This window comes from Triturus cristatus, chromosome 3_1, assembly GCF_964204655.1.
Source record: "Triturus cristatus chromosome 3_1, aTriCri1.1, whole genome shotgun sequence".
Lineage (NCBI taxonomy): Eukaryota > Metazoa > Chordata > Amphibia > Caudata > Salamandridae > Triturus > Triturus cristatus.
Genome location: NC_140583.1, coordinates 846,034,658 through 846,050,166, shown reverse-complemented (window position 1 = coordinate 846,050,166; position 15,509 = coordinate 846,034,658). Strand labels below are relative to the sequence as shown.

General features: G+C 47.2%; 1 pseudogene; it reads right to left on the bottom strand.

Moving 5' to 3' along the window:
• LOC146861165 (zygote arrest protein 1-like) overlaps positions 1-8,969 on the bottom strand; it is a 78,092-nt pseudogene extending 69,123 nt beyond the window's left edge.
• Positions 8,970-15,509: the final 6,540 nt, after the last annotated feature.

Genomic DNA, 15,509 nt, shown 5'->3' with positions numbered 1-15,509 from the left:
GGAGATGATGCGGGCGCAGGAGGTTGTGCTTCGGGCGTTGGAACGCCGTAGTCACATGACCCCTCGGTACACCTCTCCTCAGGGCCGGCTTTAGGGCGGTGCGACCGGTGCCCCCGCACCGGGTGTTGGCTTCCTGGGGGCGCCGTGTTTGAACGTTTATTAAGCTTTTTAAGCACCTGCTGCAGCGTTTCTTTCCCCCGGCAATGGTCAGGCCTCACATAATGTCAAGATAACTCCTGCGGTGAATTATCTTTCTGGAGAGAGATCAGCATTTTGGATAGTTGAGGTTTTGACTTAGGTGAAGTTAGTGCAGAGGGTTAATATGCCTGCTGCAAAGAACGTGTGCTAAGTAGATTACAGAGTGCATATGATGTAAACAGATCAGCCGGTTACTGCTTTCAAAAGGGACATCCTTTGGTTACTTGCAATTTATAACTTAAAGTCCTAATATAGGATAGTGAGCTATCAACTTTCATCCTAGAACTGCATACACAATGCAAAGTATACATTATTAGAACATTGATCAGTGTTGCAAAAAGGGTTAATTTGGCTAGGAATCGATTCTTATTATAAAACAGAACTCCCAACTGTGCTGTTTCTTTTTAGACTCTGAGTTTGTGCTTCTCCATACCAAGCAGCCTTAAACTATACTGCCTGCCAGTAGGGATGACATGAGTCTCCTACACTTTGAGTCCTTTGGCTCAGGTAACATTTCCTGTACATAGATTCACATGCATATGATTGATTGGCCCGGCGGTTTTTTTTTTTTGTGTGAGATGCAAAGTTCTCAGACACCCTACACGTGTATTCCAATGTGGTTTGGTTTGTCCATAAGGGCGCGTCTGCGCAAACCATTAGTATATTTAGAGGATGATTTAACAGCAACGGTACAAGCACCACTTCCATCAGGGTGGTCAGCCCATTCTACGGTACAAGCTTCTTTTACGCATATGCGTGTATGCGAGCTCTCTCTCTCTCAAGCAGCAGTGCAACCGTGAGGAGGGGCGGCAGTAGTGCAAGCGATATCAGATAATATTCCACTAAAACATCCTATGACACACCTACTATATCACTTTGTTGCATTATTTTCTAGGATGATTTACATGCCTGTAGTTGCTCTAATGCTTTTAAAAGAGAGAAGATACGGCCTATCGGCTTGAGCTACGCTGCGCAGAAGGGGACACTATTTGCATAGGAAGGAGTCTCAATAGCATAGCTTGGAGCAGGAAGGAGTCTCAGTAACATACCTTGGTATAAACTACGCTTATCCTCGCCAGGCGAGGACTTCGTATCGGAATGTTGTCAGTTTTTGGCCCCAGGGCAAGATTGCTAGGCATGGTAATAAAGACACTTGTCTCTCTGCTCCGGACGTATCCTTGTTGAATTGCAATCGGTTTTCTCATTGGGGAATGGCATTCCATAATTAGATCCAATTTCGTTACAGTATCACATGTCCGTTTGATAGTTGATTGGCTCATTGAGATTCGCATTTACATTCCATGTTCCGATACACCCTGCTAAAAAATCCTTTATACAGAGTAGTGTTTAATCTTCAGCTAGTGACTGCAAGTGGGGCATACCGGAATACCCTTCTGGAGACATGACTATAAAGAAAGCAGGAACAATGTAGGTGCCGCTGGCAAAACAGTCGGATGTGCGGCGTTCCGGCCAGGCTGCTTTCACCTTAGGCTAGTCCAGAGCTTTGCAATTCAGTCCGTCCTGCAGCCATAACGTTCTCAGCTCATATGCCTTCCGGCAAGCTGTGAGGTGCCGACTGGGAGCGGTATGCCAGGTTCGAGTGCGCCGCCCGTTTGCGACATTGTTCAGGTCCAGCTTTCAAGGTTTTGGAGCGCGGTGGGTGCTCTGGGCGAACCGGTTGATATGCCTGGCGAGCATTCAGTTTGTATCCTAACTACAAAACGTAATAGGCAGAGGAAATAAAGCAATAACGATTGGTCACTCTAGTTTATGCTTTTATGGGAAAAAAAAGAGTGTGAGGATATATTGTACTTTGGAGCGTTTAAGTAGTCCCTGATACTTTCAATAAAAGCATTAACTTGGAGGTGGAATAATCCACCGAGCAGCCAGTAACATGATGTGAGTAACGCTGCTCTGGGGGAACCAACATTTTATCCCATTCCGAATTTTGAAGCATTTGTAGCGATAGGGTTATAAGAAAAATGCCCTGTCAAGCCAGATATCAAAAGGGCAAGAACCAGGGGCGGTCAATGAACATATTGGCCTTGAGCGTATAGTATAAGCAATCCACCCGTATTTATTCATAATTCCTTCCGTGTGAACCCCTCAACATATATTTTCTCGTGTTTGGAAATGGGGGACATATTTACTTTCTAAATCTCAGACTGCCACAACTCCTACAACAAATGCCGCTTCTCAAATAAGTTCACTCACTCTAGATGTGTTTTAAACACAAGTGGCGCTAGGAAAACCCATAATATCTAATCACATATAAGCGTGTTTTCATTATGTGGAAAGGCAATCGAACAACTCTGGTGTGATGCCTCTAGACAACTGTTGATTTGCATAAGAATAGAGAAGTCTCAGCGCCTTATCAATATGCAGTGATTCTGGAAAATCACTTAATCTCCCCGTGCCTAATAAGAAAAGTGTGTGTCCCTGGGGTGGCGTCAGTTGGTGTGCAGGTAAAGCGCGCAAACACTCGATACCTTGCTGGTCGTGCAGCACTACCATACACTTTAAAAATTTACCTTGGAGGCTGTTTTCATTCCTGAAAGCCGTGAACCAGATGCCCCTTCACTATTCACACCATCGCCACCAAGCTTTCCTCCGATTCCTGTCTGCATGTTGAACATGCATGTCTTTGATATTGCGAACGTACCCCTTGCCAGCCACCCGCGATTTATTAAGGAAGTAGGCCTGGCTGACGGTGGATAAGATAGTCACATGAGATCGGGTAGTGGTTAAAATGTTTGGTCTCGGAATACGGATTTATTATTGTGAGTTCCACGCTTAGGTCAGGAGATGCTGCTGCCTTTCATCTTTAGCCTTGCTATTCGGAAACAGCTGGTGTAATGTTCAGCCTAGTCTATACAGGACAGTCAGCAGCCTGAGCTGTTTTAAGACAAGCGGAGGGTCTGGGTTGGAGTCATGCAAACCATCCGTAGTCATTCTCACGAAGTGACGAACCTTGTGTGTCCCGAGAGGGGCAACAGGACAAGGGAGGGGAGGTATATATAGGTGTGTATATATATATATATATGTGTGTTATTATGGTAGTAGGAGTACAAAGGACAAAGGTATTTAGTAAGCACGAGGGGCGTTCCAAGCTCTAAAAGGATAGTTGAGACAGCCAAGTTAAGTTCATTTCGAGGCTTCATTTGGTGGGGCAATTCCAGGCGTAAGCATTAAGCCAGACAGCCCCAGGAATTAGGCAGGCGTACGATGAGCTCTGATTTGTTCAGACTGAGGGAGAGCATATCGACCACAAATAATTGTGAAGAAAAAAAAAAAAAAAAAAAAAAAAAAAACTTTACAAGGCAATGCGGTAGATTTCCGGTAGAATGCTGGATGGATAAGCTTCAGGGATAAGGCCATGACCTTTCTGGAAGGGGCATTCTTCTTCGACCTGTGTCGAACTGGGAAAGGAAGGAAGGAGGGCTGGATAACTCTTTATTCTACCTGCGGTGGCACGTCTTGCCAGGAGTGATTGGCAAAGGTTTTGCCTTCAGCCAGCCTAGGTTAACACCCATCCCTACAAGCCAATTGTTCATGGTGGTATCGGGCCGCATTTACACAGCGCAGTATTTGGCCCCTGGGGCTGTCAGTGTTGCGAATTACTAAAATTCCCTGAACTGAAGGTGTGGCCGGGTTTTACACGAGCAGAAGTTTGGGAGTGCAAGCCTCCACATAGGGGGTGGTTGGCTGAATCTGATGAACTACTTCAAACGGTTCACAGCACTGCACGTGGGAGAGTGGCAATGCCCTGTGCATACTTCACCCAGACACCACGGAATGTGTGTCAATTCCCTGTGCATACTTCAACCAGACACCGGGAATGGCATGCCCTCACCTACATGGGCGTATCACCTTCTGAAATAAGCAGGACCAGAGATGTGCTGCTCTCCACTGGCATTTGACAGGTTAATGGACAAGGCTAGCGGAAAAGCCAGATGTATTGTCATGAGTTAAGGTGGTCGTGACCGAGGCACTGGCAAGATAGAGACACTGCCAATTATGGGTTAGGAACGAAATTATAACTGGGGCTCACAACAAATTATTTGATAGCAATGAGAAGTTTCCTTTTCAAGCCATGATGTCGGTGCCACGACTTACCTACAGCACTGCAACACCGGTGTAACAAGGACTGTAGGCAAAGATATTAACTCCTTTCAGCAGCAATAGAGTCCAAAGCCAGCTGCTATTCAACAAGCAAGGAATTGGATACGCTGTCCCAGTGGAGAGTAAGGAAAGAGTGGGATAACAGCGGGACTAGTATAAGACTCTATCGTCCAATTTAAGGTAACTTAATTTGCAAGTAGAGAGGCCAAAACCGGGAGATGTTGCTAAGATATGGGCCGGTTTGTAGTAAACAATAGACTAATACGATGTGAAAGGGAGCAAATTTAGGTAACAGTGATGTCAGCTTGTGTTTATATACGTAGGTGAAGGGGTTAACTCACACGTTACCTTCACCCTGCTTATGGTGCTGTAGCTGTTGGGAACACAATTCCGTGCCAGGTGGCACCTAAGTTGGCCAATTGGAAAGTATTAAGGGGATGGCAGGTCCATAAGCGCCTATTTCACCAATGCCTTGTTACCGATGCCATATTTCCAGCCTGAAAATCAGATTTAGGTGTTACTCTTCTCGCCCAGCCTTTCCTTGGAGCCAGGGAGGGGGGGAAACGTTCACAAATTTGGGTCCTCGAGCTGAGCGATGTACCTTCGGCAGCTCAGTCAGCCATATCGGCTTTATCCGGAGTCATGAAAGAAGAAGACGTCCATTTAGCAGTTACATAAAAATCTTCTGTCCTGCTAAAGAAATCATGCAATTCCCCGCAGCAGCAGCTGCTTTTTAGGTACCATGCCGCTATCTATACATCACCTTTGTAGACAAAGCGGAAATCAACACCTTAGTGCTAGGATATGAAGGGAAGCGATGGATTGACGAATTCAGCTATGGTTTAGTTCTGACTCCATTGGTAGGTGCTAGATCTTCCCATAATTACGATAGGAAGATCTGCAGTGGCATCGCTTATAAGGCTAGTAACTCCAGTCACGCCTCAGCTGAGCGGCATTGGGGCCAAGAGTCATTCGTGGTTAGTCTGCCCTGGGCTTCTGAGTAATGTTGCAACTTAATGCCGTATATTTACGGTTACAGAACAGGACCCATGATTTAGCCCACTAAAAGCTGGCTCGCAGGGGCAGGCACCTATAAACAGCGAAAGGAGGAAGGGGGGCTCTGGCAGCGACGGTAGCCTCCCCAGAGCTGTGGCGGAGTTACAGGGCGATCTGGATGCAGACGGGTACAGTAAGGGTACCTCTGCGACAGGCGGTACAGTAAGGGTACCCCTGTCCGGCACAGTAAGGGTGCCCGAGCCAAGGTCCAGGAGCCGAAGGGGGTTCTGGGAAGACCGCGACGGCGCCCCGTTAGTCCTTCGGGCGGTTGGAGGGCCTGACCAACCGGGGGTGTGCCACAACACGCTCCGCCCCTGTCGGAAGGGGCGGGAGTAGGAGACAGATCACGTGACCCAGTGGATGATCTGTAAATAATTATGTGCCACACTGCCGGGCATCGACCCACCGTGTGTGCTGGCTCACCAGGCGGGCGGAGCAGCAAGGGGCTGCCTGCCCTGGATCGCCCGTAAGATAACCCAATTTTATTATCATACTGTGTTGTATGAAATAAACCTGCAGCAGTTCTTCACCCACAAATAAAGTGTCAGTGTAATCATTGGGTGACGTCTGTGTATGCGTGTTGACTGAAGCGGATGACGGTGTGGTCACTATGCCGCTGCCCGCGTCCCAAGCAGTGGGACATCAGCAGGGCAGCATTCTAGTGGCCGCCCGTCGGAGCCTTCCCCCTTGCTGCCTCGCGCGCGAGGCTACGCCCGCTAGGGTTATGACCTCCAATAGTGTGGAGCTGGAGGCAGGCCGTTGGGGGTGGGGGGGCGCGGCTTGCCCCCCCTACTTAGGAGGCCCCCTCGCCCAGTTCCTCCTCTGTTCCGTGCGCGCCGCTCCAGCCTGGACACGCGTTATCCCACCCTTTCCACTTACCCCACGTGTCAGGCACAGCGCGTTATTGGAATGTTTAATGTTTTCTTTTTGCGTTGCAGGCGGAGTTACAGGGCGATCTGGATGCAGACGGGTACAGTAAGGGTACCTCTGCGACAGGCGGTACAGTAAGGGTACCCCTGTCCGGCACAGTAAGGGTGCCCGAGCCAAGGTCCAGGAGCCGAAGGGGGTTCTGGGAAGACCGCGATGGTGCCCCGTTAGTCCTTCGGGTGGTTGGGGGGCCTGACCAACCGGGGGTGTGCCACAACACGCTCCGCCCCTGTCGGAAGGGGCGGGAGTAGGAGACAGATCACGTGACCCAGTGGATGATCTGTAAATAATTATGTGCCACACTGCCGGGCATCGACCCACCGTGTGTGCTGGCTCACCAGGCGGGCGGAGCAGCAAGGGGCTGCCTGCCCTGGATCGCCCGTAAGATAACCCAATTTTATTATCATACTGTGTTGTATGAAATAAACCTGCAGCAGTTCTTCACCCACAAATAAAGTGTCAGTGTAATCATTGGGTGACGTCTGTGTATGCGTGTTGACTGAAGCGGATGACGGTGTGGTCACTAACGGTACGTGTTCTTAAGTAGCACTATTTATTTTATGTAGCTCCTCACCTGGAAAGCAGTATGCCCTTATCGAGGGAGGCAATGGTTTCTTGCTGCCTGGGCTGTGCAGCTGCATCTCCTTTAGCTTTCTGGTCTCGCTTCTCTTCTTCTCAGCTAGACTCCTCTTGTCAGTCTGCGCGGCTTCCCTCCGTGGGGCTATCCTTCACCTCTGCGGGCGGCTTCCCAGAACTCTCCCCACTCTCTGGTTTCTCCTCTCCGCTGCCCTTGGCCTCTGAGTTCTCTTCCTCCGTGGCCTGAGGCCAGTTTGAAAAAACCCTATATCTTCGTCGAAACCTATTCTGCTTGCGCTGCGAAAAAATCACTCACACGCTTACGCAGTTGCTCTATTAGACTCGACTTTAAGTAGTAGGCACCCTGCGCATGCGCCCACTACTTCCCTGTAGCTGCCATTGCTCCATTTGAAACATGGCGCATTCAGTGGTGCTGCAGCGATGCTTCGTACCAGCAAGAGGGATTCACACTGCCTCCGACTCCTTTCTGCATGGATCAGGTCAGTGCAGCGTTGGTGTGCTCAGAGGAGAGCAATGCAACAAATGGGGGTTGATGCCACACTGCAATCAGCAAAGCAGAGGCCTCTTTCCGAGCTCTCAAATTTCCAAGTTCCCTGCACGAGTACCTCATCAAACCTGGATGTTTTCTTTGTATTATGAGACTAGTGGTCCTGGCTTTGATAATACGTTTGCTATGACTACATATATCCCGGACTGCAACGAAAGTACCAGAGCACTGCTGGTTTGGCAGCACCACTCCAGGGAATATGTTCTAGACAGAAATAGTGGCCTTGGTACTGGAAGGGTCATAGAGACATGGGTTAGACATTGTCCCGGTTATGGTACCAACAAAGAAGGCAGAACCTGAAGAACGAAGGCAGCAGAGGCAAAGGTAGAAATCATGGAGAGCAGAACACATGGTTTAAAGGGACAATGGTTGAACAAAGTTGAAATACATTTACCAAGGAGTGCAAAGGACTATGGTTCAAAAGGACCGAGAGTGCCGAAAGCTCCAAAGGGACATATATAATAACATGATGGGTATTTCTAAAGAGCATGCCCATTCTTTGTGGCATCTTAGCTTTGAAGGTGTTTATTATACATGCAATGACCAAACAGAACAAAGAACCATGGTAACAGAGTTCTCAGGTTTCTGAGTTCAATGCATGAGTATCTGATCCAGTCCATATTTTTTAGGTCGAACCTATAGCGGCAGGGTGCATGCACTGCTCACTTTGCGAGGCATGTAGTATACAGTATGGAGTGAAGCTTTGTTGAAGCTCCGCCCACTCTCCGCCCACTGGCTTGTGTCTTTGTCCTCAGTAAATGCGGTCTTCTGATTCATTTTGAGGCTTGTTAGTCCCGCTTTATGACGGCTATGTCGTCATTTGTTACCTCCCATGGTTACTGGCCCCTTTACTTCTCTTGTTTCTTGTAACACGGTACGTGTTCTTAAGTAGCACTATTTATTTTATGGAGCTCCTCACCTGGAAATGCAGTCTGTCCTTGTCGGGGGAGGCAGTGGTTTCTTGCTGGCCGGGCTCTGCGGCTACGTCCCCTTCAGTTTTCTGGTCTCGCTTCTCCTCCTCTAAGCTAGACTCCTCTTGCTGGTATGCACGGCTTCCCTTCGTGGGGCTACCCTTCTCCTCTGCGGGTGGCTCCCAGGAACGCTCCCCGCTCTCAGGTTTCCCCTCTCTGGGGAAGCGTATGGTCTTGGGGGGCGAGGCGACCAGAGTCCCATCTGGCTTTTGCAGAGCCTATCTCCACATGCTCTGCCTCCTATAGGACACGGTGTGGGCCCCAGCGAGCACTGCACTGAGGCATCCTGCCAGGGGTTCACCTGCACCCGACATCTCGTTTGTCAGCATTGCGTAGGCGCACGGTCAGGTTGGGGTTCACCTGGGACAAGATGGCCTTAAGCTGTGCACGCTGGGAGATGTCAAAGTACTTTCCGGTGTCAGTATAGGAGGCAAGACAACCCTGCTGCCTCCAGCCACCTGCCTTGTTTTTGGGGTTCAGATACCTACAGTTGTACGGTGTGTAGTCCGAGTACATGGGCTGTCCATAGCCTCGTCTGGTAGCATAGCCATAGTGTCTGGCCCAGAGACCTAATTAAATAAGGGCGGCAGGTAAAGTGTGCAAATGGCTCAATTAAGACATTAAATTGGCGTTTTGCAACCCCACCTGCAGAGACAGACCCCCAGACGCAGCATAAGAAGACAGCAGGGCTTAGAGTGGATAACACAAAGTTGTTTAGCCCTAACCAATACATCTGGTCTGTAAAAAATGTTTCGTTTAGCTGAACCCGTCCCTCCCGTGTACGTTATGCGAGTAGTGCAGTACTTATTCTAGCTTGTCGCTGGAGGCAACTCTGTCTCATGAAATGTTATCTCGCTAATCAAATGATGCCTAAGTGTTTCTAGTGGCACTGAAACGGACCTAATAGATAGGGCAACAGTATGTTAAGATAATCTATAGTAAATTATTATTTTCTTAAAGTGGATCGATGTTGACCTGATTTTACTATGGTGTCCTCCGTGGGCGTTTATTGTTAAAACAGAACTTTGAAATTAATTAAGAATACAGCTGCCTAGTTCGAGCACAATTTTAGCTGTGTAGGGAGAGGCTACTATTGCTACATTATAGTCGCGCTTGCAGAGCCCTGAAGTTTTAAGCCCATGCGTGACTAGTGCATTCAGTCCATGCGTTTTCTTTGCATTGTGGGGTTTGCAGCCTTGATTTCACACGGGACCGGCATCATTACCAGTACAGGAATGCATAGTAAAACATTGGCACTATGGGGCATATTATCAAGCCAGGCGATAAAATTCTTGCCGCTTTAGAGGCAGAAAACTGCCGCTAAAACGGCGATAATGGGCTTGATAATATGCTCTATGGAATCCCAATTGAAGCCCATGTTAAATGTGAAGGACGTCTAACCTGAGCTTCAATTGGAATTCCATAGAGCATATTATCAAGCCCATTATCGCCGTTTTAGCGGCAGTTTTCTGCCTCTAAAGCGGCGATAATTTTATCGCCTGGCTTGATAATATGCCCCCAAATTCACTGCTCCAGTATAGGCGTGGAGAACTTGAGAGCTCTGCGGTTGCTTGCCAACCAATGCAATCTACAATCAGGGAAGGTTAGGGGGTGGGGGCGCTGAAGAGTCACTTACCCAGTGTCAGGTATGGGATTGTTCGCCCAATTGTGTGTTCTTTACTTTGGGTTCTAGTATTTGCAGTTTTATTTTTTTTTAGCTTTGTGCTTGTAGCGCCACAATTAATGGAAAGGAAGAAAAAATTATGCAGATCTACTCATACCTTGGCATGCGCAAATGATTGCTGCTGTTAACACGGCTTGCAGAAACATTTCTTTTCTCTGGATCAAAGTTGGCAGAGCCATGTGTATGAAAGCTCCGTTTTTGGAAAAGAAAGGCAAACAGTCGGGGGGAGGCTCTCTCAAAAATATGTAGCATCGACCTGGATACTCCTTTCCCATCAGGTATGGACACCCCACAGGTAGGATGGCCCAAAGATCAAGAGGCACTCACTACACACACCTGGTAGAAGGGCTTCAGATGGTTAAGGATCCAGCACACTGCTACACTGCATGCTCCCGGACTGCAGTCACTGCGGGCAAAACAGGTTATGATGAATATGGTTCCGGTGCACACTCCCACGGCATGCAGTTTGCTATCACACTGATTGCCATGATGTCACCTCAAGCTCCATACAGTTTTCCCACAGTTTCCACACTTCATCCATTGCACACCGTGTAGTAGCATTTCAGCTGAATGCCCCGCAATGTCCCCCTGCACACTTAACTCCAGGTTGAATTACGCTGCAATCATTCCTGTCATGGCACCCACTGCAGCCTTAGCCTATTCACACTATACCCAGTGTGCAATCACTATTAATACTACAGGGCACAATACATTTATACCAGAGTTGCAAGACACTGTAAATTCCCATAACATTGCATAGCTGGTATGATTTGGGTAATTCCATCAAAAATGAATTCACTGCGCACACACCTGTTGCCAAAGCAACTGCTGCATGCTCACTTCGCACACATTTCACCAATCGTATTTCACACAGGAAGTTAAAGATGGCCGCAGTACATTTGATGCATGATTTCCCCACGTTGTGAGGTGGAAGCTATTCAACTACAATATCATACTGTGAGCTAGGAACAGTTTAGGAAAGTGCAGACACACAGCACAAACTACCATTGCAGCTTGCAAACGACACTCTAAGAACATGCTCCCCTCACTGTTGTCCTTGCACATTTCACTATTGCAGTATGGTGGTGAAGCTAAAATTCAACTGATCCACGCTTTAACAGGGCAAGGGCTGAGTGTTAAAACAGCTTCCAAAATATCCGTGTTTTTTTAAATTGTGCTTCACCATGAGTTTAGTGCTCTCAAGTTCAAGAGGAACATATTTCCTGTCCCTTTTGTTACTAATGTACCGTTTTCACAATGTGTTGTAAGGAAGCAAACCAGTATTCATAGAGTAAAAAATAAAATGGGTATTGTTGACGCTAAACTGCATCAGCAAAAAAAGCAGTATGATGATGTACATGCGGGCAAACATCATTAGATCATCACACATGCTTCATGACATATGGACATTTGAACTTGTACGGTATGCCGGTATGGCAGCTTTTAAAAAAAAATCAGTTTCAAGAAGGTGGAAGCACATCTTGCAGCGGTAAATTTAAAAACAATAAAATGTGCAAAAGTGCCTTATTTGGAAACGAGCACCCTCCCGCAAATTACAGAATCTGGGACAACAGACGGGGAATCAGCGGTTGAGCACATAGTGGTTCAAGTAAAAGCTGGGGAGAGGTGGGAAGAATGGGGGTAGGACAGATAGGAGAGCAACAGAGCAGTTGGGTACGGCGAAAAGAAAAAACAACAAGAAAAGAAGGCCTGTGTGCGCAGAAAACAAATTCGGTAGACATTTGCTGTAATATGCTGTGTGCTTCAGCACTAAAAAAGTAATTTCGAGGCAGCATAGTGGAAGTTACATATCATGTTTCATTGCAAAGGTTCCAGTGACTGCATGGTACAAAAGGGGGTGGTGATGGACGGAGCATTAGAACCAATCAAACACTCACACCCAGTCAACAGATCTGGGTTTAATCCATCACCGTTCTTTAGCCCACTCTGCCACCCCAGTTCAGACATGGCCATATGCAAATCAGTCTGACCCTGTGCCTCATGGGAACAGTCCAGCCCGAACTGCCAAGCCATGCCTTCCCTGGACCGGAAACAAGCTTCCTAGGACCGGTTTCTGGCATTTCAGCCGTCTTCAGCCAGGCTTGCTTGAATCCAGTGGCAAAGTGAGCAAGGGACTCATGTCTGAGCATACCCTGCCAACTTATGGCGAACAAAGCGGTACAAAAGGGGGTGGTGATGGACGGAGCATTAGAACCAATCAAACACTCACACCCAGTCAACAGATCTGGGTTTAATCCATCACTGTTCTTTAGCTCACTCTGCCACCCCAGTTCAGACATGGCCATATGCAAATCAGTCTGACCCTGTGCCTCATGGGAACAGTCCAGCCCGAACTGCCAAGCCATGCCTTCCCTGGACCGGAAACAAGCTTCCTAGGACCGGTTTCTGGCATTTCAGCCGTCTTCAGCCAGGCTTGCTTGAATCCAGTGGCAAAGTGAGCAAGGGACTCACGTCTGAGCATACCCTGCCAACTTATGGTGAACAAAGCGGTACAAAAGGGGGTGGTGATGGACGGAGCATTAGAACCAATCAAACACTCACACCCAGTCAACAGATCTGGGTTTAATCCATCATCGTTCTTTAGCCCACTCTGCCACCCCAGTTCCGACATGGCCATATGCAAATCAGTCTGACCCTGTGCCTCATGGGAACAGTCCAGCCCGAACTGCCAAGCCATGCCTTCCCTGGACCGGAAACAAGCTTCCTAGGACCGGTTTCTGGCATTTCAGCCGTCTTCAGCCAGGCTTGCTTGAATCCAGTGGCAAAGTGAGCAAGGTACTCACGTCTGAGCATACCCTGCCAACTTATGGCGAACAAAGCGGTACAAAAAGGGGTGGTGATGGACGGAGCATTAGAACCAATCAAACACTCACACCCAGTCAACAGATCTGGGTTTAATCCATCACCGTTCTTTAGCCCACTCTGCCACCCCAGTTCAGACATGGCCATATGCAAATAAGTCTGACCCTGTGCCTCATGGGAACAGTCCAGCCCGAACTGCCAAGCCATGCCTTCCCTGGACCAGAAACAAGCTTCCTAGGACCGGTTTCTGGCATTTCAGCCGTCTTCAGCCAGGTTTGCTTGAATCCAGTGGCAAAGTGAGCAAGGGACTCACGTCTGAGCATATCCTGCCAACTTATGGCGAACAAAGCGGTACAAAAGGGGGTGGTGATGGACGGAGCAATAGAACCAATCAAACACTCACACCCAGTCAACAGATCTGGGTTTAATCCATCACCGTTCTTTAGCCCACTCTGCCACCCCAGTTCAGACATGGCCATATGCAAATCAGTCTGACCCTGTGCCTCATGGGAACAGTCCAGCCCGAACTGCCAAGCCATGCCTTCCCTGGACCGGAAACAAGCTTCCTAGGACCGGTTTCTGGCATTTCAGCCGTCTTCAGCCAGGCTTGCTTGAATCCAGTGGCAAAGTGAGCAAGGGACTCACGTCTGAGCATACCCTGCCAACTTATGGCGAACAAAGCGGTACAAAAGGGGGTGGTGATAGACGGAGCATTAGAACCAATCAAACACTCACACCCAGTCAACAGATCTGGGTTTAATGTAAACATGGACCACAGAAAAGATTTCAAACACACAATGTGTGATAGGGGGTCTGCTTGCAATAAATCTAACCAATGCCAATTCCTCGGGATAGTATTTCAACCTCTTGCTCTTTTTCCCACTATGCTACCTCACTTTGGGCACGCCACATAGTTTTAGTCAGCATAATTTAACTCAACGCTACACACTTCCAAGGCACAGAATTCAACTCTATACATTTCCGTTCCACACTACATAGTTCGACTACAAACCGCATTTTTCAACTCAACAACAGAATTACACAACACACCATATACATTCATCCACACTAAAGAATTCCACATCTTGCCACAAAATTCAACAGCACACCACTTAACTAAACTCCACAACATACCACTCCACAAAAAATTCCATTCCACTCTATAACACACAATCCCACTCTACATACTTCCAGTACACTCATTACCGCATAATTACTATCCACATATTTCCACTACACTTCATGCCACATAATTTCACTACAGAAATCCTGTCCACACAATTCCACAACTAACAATTCCAATCCAACCCATGTAATTCCACTCCACACCATATACATCCACTACACTCCAATCCAAATCACATAGGTAAAAGACATTGTCATTTACATCGCTAATACCTCTAACTCTCACAAATGCGAGACTAATTTGCATTGCAAATGCTTGATAGGTCTGGCTTTAGCCAACACCTTTTGATTTTAGTAACATTCTACTCCTAATATACTTGCATCTAGAGGTTTTCAGCCATTGGTTTGTTATTATGTCATTTTCTCCCCTCCCCCCACAATAGCATACAGCAAGGGGCAATAGTTCAGCCTACTTTAGCCACTGGGTAGCTTCTCTACAAGTGACAGCCTTCTGTTCTGTCACAATAAGCACATCCTCCCACAATGTCATTCCTTTCAGTACCAGGTACTACTATGGAAATGTATACTTTTTTAAACCCAAAAATATTTTTGATTTTAGCCAATTTTTTTATTTATTCTTACATTGATTATGGCCCACCAGCTTCCCTAACAACAAAGTTTTGTAAAAACCATGACAAAGTAAAAGAAGTGTTGACAAAGCTTAAAGGCTTGCAGCAATACCAGGCCTATTGGCTTTGCCAATGTATGTTGTACTAGCATCTTAGAAAGGGAATATATATGTTTGATCATAAAACACATGAACAATCCGAACTGAAGCGGCTTCTCACCAGATGTTTGAATACGTGCACTCTCGCTCACCATCGGGGACTGGCTTACCCGACGGGCTAGATAATGCTTCTCGGTGCTTTCCCATAATGCGTTTCTCTTCCAGTTTTCAAGCTCTGGGATGCAGTATCCTCCCGCGCAGCACTGCAGAGGTAGCTGGGTATTTTCACCGGCATTATTTCTGAGATGATTTGTGGATCAGGTACAGTAGCCATAAGCTTCAGACAGCTGTGCAAGAGGTTAATACGATAAGGAGCTCGACACACCGAGGTCTTACCTTCTCAAACGAGAAGAAAAGGTCAGGCTGCGCGAGGCAGCAAATTCACAGCGGGAAACAAAACATTCTCCTGAAGAAATTATTTAAGCGATGAAAGCATCACATGACGAAAAATGGGTCCTGAAGATGGTGTGCCATAAATCTATATATGATTATTTTAGGCGTGGGTAAAATGCACATGAAAGTAAAAAAAATAATTCCCATCTTTAATAAAAAAAAATTACGAAGGAAAGTAGTTTTATGGTACAATCTATAACTTTGTTTTAGTTCAACATTAGTGCATTGCGTAAACGAGAGTGTTTAAATGTACAATTTATATAATGATTCAAGATACGT